General features: G+C 38.6%; 1 pseudogene; it reads left to right on the forward strand.

The window, feature by feature from the left end:
- LOC106803956 (cytochrome P450 3A12-like) overlaps positions 1 to 10,124 on the forward strand; it is a 33,247-nt pseudogene extending 23,123 nt beyond the window's left edge.
- Positions 10,125 to 10,647: the final 523 nt, after the last annotated feature.

The raw sequence follows: 10,647 nt of genomic DNA on the forward strand, positions 1-10,647 counted from the left end.
AAACTGGCAAACCCTAGGCCACAGAAGTGGAGCACAAGCCCTTAACCGCTGCACCCCCAGGCTGGCCCTGTAGAGTTTTTATATAATACAGTGTTTCTTTCCAAATTATATATATATAAACTAAAGAATTAGCAAGTAGGATTTTTCAGCTAGCAAACTTTATGTTAAATAGGAGATTTGCTTTTTTACACATTTTCTTTCCTTGGTGCAGATGTATGGCCTCTCTTTTGAAAGGAAACAGTGACTTGAGTGTATTTCACTTAAGAGTAAGGGTCATAGCCTATTAGCCACATTTATTCACATGAGAAAGAAAAATCTCTACCTGGTAATGTGAGGGATTTCAGACTTTATTGGGGGTTGTCCAGGCAGTCTCCTATAGTCCTGGGAGTCCATGCTCCTCCATGCATCTCAATGGGCCATTGAGCAGGTCAAAGGACATGGTAGATATTAAAATGTCTTTAATGCTAAGGTCCTTTATTAAAATAAACTATTCTTTTGAGCTCCTAAAGAATAGTACTCCATTTCAATAGTACTGTGTAGGCTGAGTGGAAAGTTGATGGCAAATCTCAATTTATCAATATCTGTTTCTTTCTTCCCAGGCACCTCCCACATACTATGCTCTGGTACAAATGGAATGTCTTGACATGGTGTTGAACGAATCTCTCAGATTATTCCTAGTTGCTGGCAGAGCACACAGGGTCTGCAAAAAGATGTGGCAATCAATGGGGTGGTCATTCCCAAAGGGACAGTGGTGATGATGCCCAAACGTTCTCTTCACTGAGCCTCAGAGTTCTGGCCAGAGCCTGAGGAGTTCCATCCTGAATGGTACAGGGCCCCCTGGGAACGGGGATCCACACTGACCATGGAGGTTCAATCATTCTGATATCTCTTAGTTTAGATGACAGATGTGTGGTTGTACGATCCTTTATTTGTACCTCTTTTCATTTTCAGTAGATTTTTTTATTACAAAAGTGATCATTGTTGTCAAAATTTTACAAACTGTAGACTAGGAAAAAAAATTATAGCTGCCCACATTTCCAATTTCTTAAGAGATATATATCCTTATGAACATTTTTCTATGCATATAGAGATTTTAAAAAATTAGAATGGTATTATATTTTATTTGATTTTGAACTGCTTACTTTATTTACCAGTAAACTATAAACAACATCCTATTTTACTAGATATACAGTACAAATATTTGTGCTTGATTGCATGCATTTGCTATAATTTACTAAACCATTATCTGATTTGGGGAATATAGGCTCATTTTTCCTTTATATTTTTCTATGCTTTTCTCTTCAGCTCTCCTAATTTACCACCCACATTCCCACATCCCTTTTTTTCAAACATTGCTGCTGTTTCCTCCAGCATTACTGTGCGAGTGAGGTGATGACCTGAGAGGTCCTCATCCTGATGGTTTAAGCAGCCTCATTGAGGACGAACGTGAGCACAGGTCCCCCGTGATGTCTGTGGCTTCAGTCTCGTGCCAGCTCCCTTCCCTTCTCAGTATTGGGTGACCCTTCCAAAGGGAATTCCTCTGCTGTCTAGACTCTCAGACATCCTCCTGGGAGGGGTCTTGAGCATGACCTTTTTGGAACTCAGAGCCAAGGTGTGACTTTGGGCACACCTTTAACTCTGGAAAGAGTTGATGCTTTTGCATTTATTGCATCGGTGAGCACAATTTGGAATGAACTTTTTAGGGCACTAGCTGGGATCTAGACTTTTATTAGCTCCTGACTATAAGCTCCCTGATGGCAAGGACCTTGTCTTGTTGGCATAGTGTCATTAATGCTGGCATAGCGTCTACACATAGCACTTGCTGAAGAAGAAGTTGAGGTTGACCAAGTGCTCTGTTTTCTGGACCAGATGACCTCTGTGGTTCCTCCAAGCTCATCAGGTTCTCTTCCTGTAGCTTCACGAACATAAAAGGGAACACTCAATGTACTGCTTTTAGTCATCAAAGAGACAGTAAGTGTTTAAAGTGTTTCAGGGACTGGGCCAGACGGTGAGAATTCCAAATGTTAAAAAATGTTTATTATGGAGAATTTTTGATATACACACAACTATGTATCAAATATTTTGACAAGTATATTTTGACACACACAAGCATATTCTATAGAAACAAGTCTATGTAATACTTTTAATTTATCTATATGGATCCACCACCAGCTCAACAACCATCAGTGTGTGTCAGCTGCATCATCCTCACACACTGCTACTCTTGTCCTGATTCACATGTTATTTTAAGGCACATCATGTGTAACTATTCCAGAATGTTCTCCAAAATAGAAGGACTCCTTAAAAAGTACATAACCACAATGCCATTATTACTTTCCCCAAATCCACAATTTTTCTTCGTGTAAGCACATATTGAGGAATCAAATTGAATAAACATAGGTATAATCTCAAGAAATTTATAGCCTAGTGGAAGAGACAGACAAGGAAATCAGTGATTATACTATAGTAGAGTAGCATCATACGCCCACGTAAATCATCTGATGTAAGCTATTCTATGGGGGAGAGAAAGAGGGAAAGGGAGAGAGAGAAAGGTTGGGGGAAAATAAGGGAAAATAACAATTTAAGTAATGAGGAGGCATTTCTCCTACTTTTTTCGATAGTGTCTTATAGTTTTCAGTGTATAGATATTTCCTTTCGTTGGTCAAATTTATTACTAGGTGTTTTATTCTTTTTGTTGTGATTGTAGAAGGGATTGCATTCTTGATTTCTCTTTCTGCTAGTTTGTTATTAGTGTATAGAAATGTAACTGATTTTTGTATGTTGATTTTGTTCTTTTCAACTTTGCTGTATTTGCTGATTATTCCTCACAGTTTTTGGGTGGATTCTTTAAGGTTTTCTATATATAGAATCTTGTGATCTTCAAATAGTGACAGGTTTACTTCTTCCTTTATAATTTGGATCCCTTTTATTTCTATTATTTTGCCTCATTGATCTGGCTAAAACTACCAGTACTATGTTGAATAAGAGTGTTGCGAGTGAGCATCCTTGTCTTGTTCCTGTTCTCAGAGGAAGAGCTTTCAATTTTTTAACATTAACTATGATGTTGGCTGTGGGTTTGTCATATATAGCCTTTATTATGTTGAGGTACTCTCCTTCTATACCTATTTTATTGAGAGTTTTTATCATAAATTGATGTTGGATTTTGTCAAATGCTTTCTCTGCATCTATTCAGAAGATCATATGGTTTTTATTCTTCATTTTGTTAATGTGGTGTATCACATTGATTGATTTGTGGATGTTGAACCATCCCTGCATCCCTGGAATAAATCCCCGTTGATTATGGTGTATAATTTTTTTTAATGTATTGTGATATTCAATTTGCTAGTATTTTTTAAGGGTTTTTGCATCTATGTTCATCAGCAATACTGGCCTGTAATTTTCCTTTTTTTGTGTTTTCCTTGTCTGGTGTTGGTATCAGGGTAATGTTGGCCTCATAAAATTAGTTAGGATGAGTCCCATACTCCTCAATTTTTGAAACAGATTGAGAGGACAAGTATTAAATTAAACATTATTTGAATGTTGGGTAGAATTCTCCAGAGAAGCCATCTGGTCCAGGACTTTTGTTTTTCAGGAGGTTTTTGATTTCTGTTTCAATCTCTTTACTTTTAACTGATCTATTCAGATTCTCTATTTCATCTTGATTCAGTTTTGGGAGGTTGTATGATTCTAAGAATTTATTCATTTCTTGTAGGTTATCCAATTTATAGGTGTATAGATTTTCATAGTATTGTCTTACAATCCTTTGTATTTCTGTGGTGTCCATTGCAATTTTTCTTCCTTCATTTCTAATTTTATTTATTTGCATCTTCTCTCTTTTTTTTAGTGACTTTGGCTAAGGATTTGTCATTTTGTTTATCTTCTCAAAGAACCAGCTCTTTGTTTATTGATGCTTTCTATTTTATTAATCTCTACTTCATTTATTTCTGTTCTGATTTTTATTATTTCCTTCCTTCTACTGACTTTGGGCTTTGTTTGTTCTTGTTTTAGTTCTTTTAGGTATAGTATAAGATGGTTTATTTGAGATTTTTCTTGTTTCTTCAGGTAAGCATGTATTACTAAAACTTCTCTCTTAGTACCACCTTTGCTGCATCTCATAATTTTTCGTATGTTGTTTTTTCGTTTTCATTTGTCTTCAGGTAATTTTTGATTTCTCCTTTGATTTCTTCATTGATCAAATAGTTGTTCAGTAGTATGTTGTTTAGTCTCCACATATTTGTGACTTTCCCAGGTTTTTTCTTGTAGTTGATTTCCAGTTTCATAGTATTGTGGTTGGAAAAGATGCTTGATATGATTTCAATCTTCTTGAATTCATTGAGGCTTGCATTTTTTCCCAAGATATGGTTTATCTTTGAGAATGTTCAATGTGCACTCTTCTATGAGAAGAATGTGTATTCTGCTGTTTTTGGATGGAATATTCTATGTATGTCTATTAAGTCCATCTGGTTGAATTTTCAGTTAAGTCCACTGGTCCATGTTGTCCTTGGATGATCTACCCATTGAAGTAAGTGGGGTATTAAAGTCCCCACTAATATTGTGTTGCTGTTAACTTCTCCCTTTAGGTCTGTTAATAATTGCTTTATATACTTTGGTGCTCCTATCTTAGGTGCATATGTATTAATAAATAGTATGTCTTTTTGATGATTTGTCCCATTTATCATTATATAATATCAATCTTTGTCTCTTATTATCTTGTTTCCCTTGAAGTGCATGTTATCTGATATAAGTATAGCTACACCTGATTTTTTTTGGTCGTCATTTGCTTGGAGTATTATCTTCCATCCCTTCACTGTGAGCCTATGTTTGTCTTTAGAGCTGAGATGTGTTTCCTGGAGGAAGCATATTGTTGGGTCTTGGTTTTTAACCCATCCAGCCACTCTGTAACTTTTGATTGGTGAATTCAATCCATTTATACTTAGAGTGATTATTGATATATGAGCGCTTAATACTGCCATTTTATCTTTTGTTTTCTGCTTGTTCTATATTTTCATTGTTTCTTTTCCCTTGTATTTCTGTCTGCCATTTCAGTTTGGTGGTTTTCTGTGATGTTTTTCTCAGTTTTTTCTTCATTTATGATTTGTGACTCTGCTCTGATTTTTTCTTTTGTGGTTATCATGAGTTTTGTGTGAAACATCTCCTAGATTAGGTCGTCCTTTTTCTGATAGCCTCTTATCTCCATTAGCCTATGTAGGTGTTGTTCTTTTCCTCTTCCTCTTCTGTGTTATTATTGTCACAAATTATTCTTTTTTGCTTTGTCAGTTTGTGATCAAATTGAAGTGGTTATTGTTATTTTTGATGCTTTCTTTCCCTTTAGGCTTTAAGTTATAATTAAGCGTTTACTAACCTATTCTGATATAGAGTTGCAATTTTCTGATTCTTGTATTTATCACATTGCTCAGAGCCTTGTAAACTTTTGCCTTTGTGTTTCAGGTTGGAGAGCTCCTCTCAACATTTCTTGTGAGGCAGATCTAGTGGCAATGAACTCCCTCAGCTTTTGTATGTCTTGGAAAGCTTTTATTCTTCATCATATCTGAAGGATAATTTTGCTGGATATAGTATTCTTGGCGGATAGTTTTTGTCTTTCAGTATTTTGAATATATTATTCCATTCTCTCCTAGCCTGTAGGGTTTCCACTGAGAAATGTGCTGAAAACTTAATGGGGGTTCCTGTGTAAGTTATTTTTTTCTCTCTTGCTGCCTTTAATGTTTTTTTCTTTGTCATTGGCTTTTAACAGTTTCAATATTATTTGCCTTGGAGAAGGTCTCTTTGGATTGATGGAATTAAGAGTTCTATTAAGTTCATGTACTTGCATGTCCAGTTCATTCCCCAGGTTTGGGAAGTTCTCAGCTGTTATTTCTTTGAATAAGCTCTCTGCACTTTTCTCCCACTCTTATTGCTCTGGGGTACCTATTATCCTTATGTTAATTTTCCTAATTGAGTCAGATATTTCTCAATGAATTTTTCATTAAAAAAATTGTTAGTTCTCTCTCCTCCTCTACCTGAATCATTTCTTGATATCTATCTTCAAGCTCACTAATTCTCTCCTCCATATGGTCTGCTCTATTTTTAATGTTTTCTACATTATTTTTTTTCAGTTCTTTAACTGTGTTCCACATCTCCAGAATTTCTGCTTTGTTTTATGTTTTTTGAGTTTCCATCTTTGTGGTGAAGTACTCCTTCTGTTCACTAATTTTATTCCTGAGCTTATTGAAGTGTCTTTCTGAGTTTTCTTGTAACTCATAGTTTCTTTATGACAGCCCTTTGAATTCTCTGTCAGTTATATGGTAATCTTCTGTGACTTTAAGATTGTTTTCTGGAGAGTTGTCATTCTTTCTGTTGTGCCATGTTACTGTAGTTCTTCATGGTGTTTGATGAATTGATCCTCTGCCAGTGCATTTGTGGTAGTAACATCATTTCTTATTTGGGTAAGGCTTTGGTTACTATGGTTCCAAGCTGATTCTGGTTGTGTTTGGGAACCTGCACTTTCCTCCATCCACTGCCTCTGCTAGAGGCATTGTCAGTGCCCTCCTTGTGTCGTTTCTGACACTGAGGTTGCTGGTGCCTTTCTGCTTATGATGTCACTGCCATCTCAGGTGTCACCACCCAGGCCACCGGGCTGCAAGAACTTCTGTTGCTTCCAGGGTTGCCTGAGTCTCATGTTCCTCCACTGGCTCACCACGGGCTCAGATGCCACTGCCCTGTGTGCCACCTGCACTACTACTCCTGGGTTGTCTGACATTTCTGGTTGCATCAGTGTAAGGGTTGGTGGGTTCACAGGGGTCACTGTCACTGCTGGGGGACCGGGGATCTGGGGACTTGTATGTAGTCCCTGCTGCTGGTGGAGCTGGTGTTGGGCTTGCTGCTACTGGGGGCTGGTCACTGGTTCTGCTATGGGTCCTGAAGCCTCTGTTCACATGTTCCAGCTGTCATCACTGTGAGGGAGCAGGGGTTAAGCTGGGAGTGGTTGTTGTTGCTGCTTGTTCATGCAGCCTCTGGTCTTTGGTGGTAGCTATTGTGTTTTGAAAACTCAGGACAAGGTACCCACTGCAGATGGGAAAATCCGAGTTTTTATACTATCCTCACTATTGGAAAGACCTGGCCACTGATGGGAGAGAGGGAGGGGGCCACACGAACTGGGTCTGCTGGGAGACAGGACGGGATGCTTATTGTTTTTGCTCCTGCCTTGTCTGCTTGCAGTAGTATGAGCTGTGGTGTCCCCTCCCTCTGCTCCCACTGTGCCCTCTGTTTCTGCTCTGTTCATAGTCATGTGAATCATGGTGCCTGCTGTTTCTACTCTGCTTTCAGTGACTCTCTGCATGCATGTGCACCAGCATGAGGATCCAAAACCTGGTTTGCTGCTGCCGGGGGAGGTGGAGGGGGTTGCTTCCCTCATTACACTGCCTCCGGGGGTTTCATTCCACCCATCTTCAGACTTACAGATGTATGGATTTCTTATGTGTTCTGTTGTGCTGTGTAGGGAGGCTCTGTTGTTTGATGTGTGTCTGATTGGTTGTAAACTCATGGAGAGAGACAAAGGGAACAACTCACTCCACCATAAGGCTGACATCACCCTCCTAGCTCTTGTCTTCTTTATGTTTCATCAACTTGTTTTCATCTACTATTGTGGAACCAGGTTCAGTAAGAAGAACAAGGGCAGCATAAAACCTTATCTATACCCACCCTTAGGAACTGAACCTCGCAACTGCATTGGCATGAGGTTTGCTATCATGAACATGAAACTTGCTGTCATCAGAATACTGCAGAACTTCTCCTTCAAACCTTGTAAATAAACAGAGGTCAGACAGTTAACGTTCTGCACAAATAATGCTTTAATAGGAGTTTTTTTGAACTAGTGGGTCTCTCTATATATATAAAAGAATGTGTTCTATTCAAAGAATAATTTATTCTGTAGGCCAGAGAATCTATTTGGAGCCATCTATGACCTTAGGTCCCTACAGCTCTTGATGGATAAGTCTGTGGCATTATAAAGGTGGTCTAGAGTAAATTCAATTAGCATGGCATGAATATGAGCAGTCCTTTGTACTTGAGCAAAGTTTTAAATTTGGTTTCAAGTCCCCCGGAAGAGGGAGGAAGTGTTGTTCACAGCCATGAAATGTAACGAACACCAGGAAATGACTTTTGAATGATACTCTTCTCCACCAGAACTTACAGAAGCTTTGTGACAGCAGTTCTCAACCACTGTCTATATAATGAAATCAACAGGGAGCTTTAAAAAATCCTGATAACCAGGTCATCTCAGAAATTCTAAAATAATTCACAAGACTGGGACTTAAAAGCACCCATGTTGTATCTCATGTGTAGCTCAGGTTGAGAATCACTGATTTAAGCATTTCTGCCAGATGTGAAGGACTCCCACACTCCACAGCCATCCTGACTGTTTGACCTCACCTTCCAGGAGCCCTGCTCCAGTCAAGCTGGGCTCCTTGTACAGCCTAGTAATAACTTTATGAATGTTGTTCCTGCTCTGCTCCACATTTTGTTCTCATCCTTCATGTCCTCCTTCAATCCCCAAGCCACTCAATGGAGCCTTCCCCATGCAATCCAGAACCCATTCTCTCCTGTGCTCTGTTATTGGTTTCTGCAGGCTGGGATCATTGATTGTACCACCTAAGTTAATACTTTGTCATTAAACCATCCAGTTTCACACTCTATGTTTTCTTTGTACCTAAGAATGTCTTTAAATCCAGCTGGTGCCTTGCAATCATCCAGTAAATGCTTAAGGAGTGATTCAAAGTTGATTTAGAGCTCTTGGATCAAAGTTTGAATAATTTTAACTTTAAAAATTTAATGATATTTGTGTATATGCATGTTGTGCGTGTGTGTGTCTGCACAGGAAACATATGTATGCCATTTGAAATTATAAAATAACAAGGTTTTACAGTTATAGAAAGATCTGGAATCTCTCCTCTGATGAACACAAAGAACGGTTGCCATTGATTCATATCAAACAAGGCTCTATAATAAGGCTTATTTCTAGGACACATGCATTTAATATGCAGCTCCTCCCTTTACATAGGCTCTCTTCAGGGGAGAGGAGGATAGAGATGGTTTCTGTCATATTTTTCACTTTAGGGCAATTGTGTGGCAGTCGTGTATGTGTGTACAAACAGGGGCCTCAGCTCTGAGAGACAGCAGGTCTCTCCTACACCTGGGATGGGCAGATACTCCATGGAAGCTCCCAGTCATTCACAGGGTAGCACTTCTCACCCTCCATGACAATTTACTTGCCTTTCAGTCAACTGAATCCCAAAGATGAACCTGCTGGTGGTCTCCCTACACTGAAGGAGTGACTGGGTGAGAATGGAGCTAAAACTATCAGTCTAAACACTGTAGGTCAGAAGTTCTCCATTTGCACTACACATGGGATCCAAGAGGTGTTAGAAAACAGGCATAATGCTTCACAAAGACATTTCCCCATCATGAAACTAGATGAGTTCCACCAGGAGAGGTGACTGGACTCTCGAGAAGTTGAGGATGGTTCATGCAATTAAAATGTGTAATACCCACTCAGGATTACCTTGCAGGTTCCAACATACACAAAATTAATTCTATATGGCTTTTCAAAATAGTTTGCTATAATGCCTAAGAATGTGGTTTAAATTTTAATAGTTCATTCTTTTTACTTAAAATTGAAATCAAAAGGGAACACAAACCAAGACGATTTTGTCTCTGGCCTGGTCCAAAATGGTGCTGCATAGATATGTTGTTGAATGAATGGATGGATGAAAGCTTTCACTATCCGTTTTGACAGAGTTTACAGATTAAGTGTAAACAATCAAAGATATATGATATTAAAAGTAGTTTATATGTTTGTAAAGCATTATTGCCCTTAATGTGTCTTGTCCACTTTGCTTCTGTTGTCGGGGAGCTTATCAGTCAGTTCTCATATGCTTGTTTAACTGTTGCAGATCTCCCTGAAATTAAATACTCAAGGACTTCTTCAACCACACAAACCCATTGTTCTAAAGGTTGAGTCCAGAGATGGGACCGTGAGTGGAGCCCGACTCTCCCTAAGGACTTCCGTTTTGTTGTTCAAGGAAGCTGTATCCCAGAACACCAGAGACCTCAGTTTACTTTGTGAATAAAACCCAGAATGAAAATGGGCTTAACCTGCTTCCCTTGATGGATGCCTGAGGATTCTTACATTCATTGCACCTTCTCAGTGTCTGTGTTGAGTATTATATGTTGTTCAATACAAAGGAGGCGCCTTGTAAGTGCCTGATATGTGGACTCAGCTTTTCTGGTTCTCACAGGATGATCTCCACCCACCCCTAGTAAGTACCATCTACTCTTCCTGATCTCTGATCAAGAATAAAACTTTCTCAATGATTTTGTCAAGAAACTTTAATGATAACAAGAATTATTGTCCTAATTGTAGTAGTGACATTTATATCACATTTTGAATCTTCTATGAAGTATTATACTGAGCAAGTCAATAAACCTCTCTTACAGGAATATTATCTGATGCCTTCATGCACATTAGCGGGAATCTATAGAATTGAATCAGTGAGAGTCAGTGACTGAATGCTTTTGACAATCACAATCACTGGTTGGGTGGGCCTTTTTCAGAACTCCCATTTGATATATTGAGATAGATAAGAGTTAACC

Source organism: Ceratotherium simum, chromosome 26, assembly GCF_057802395.1.
Source record: "Ceratotherium simum simum isolate JZ-2026a chromosome 26, ASM5780239v1, whole genome shotgun sequence".
Lineage (NCBI taxonomy): Eukaryota > Metazoa > Chordata > Mammalia > Perissodactyla > Rhinocerotidae > Ceratotherium > Ceratotherium simum.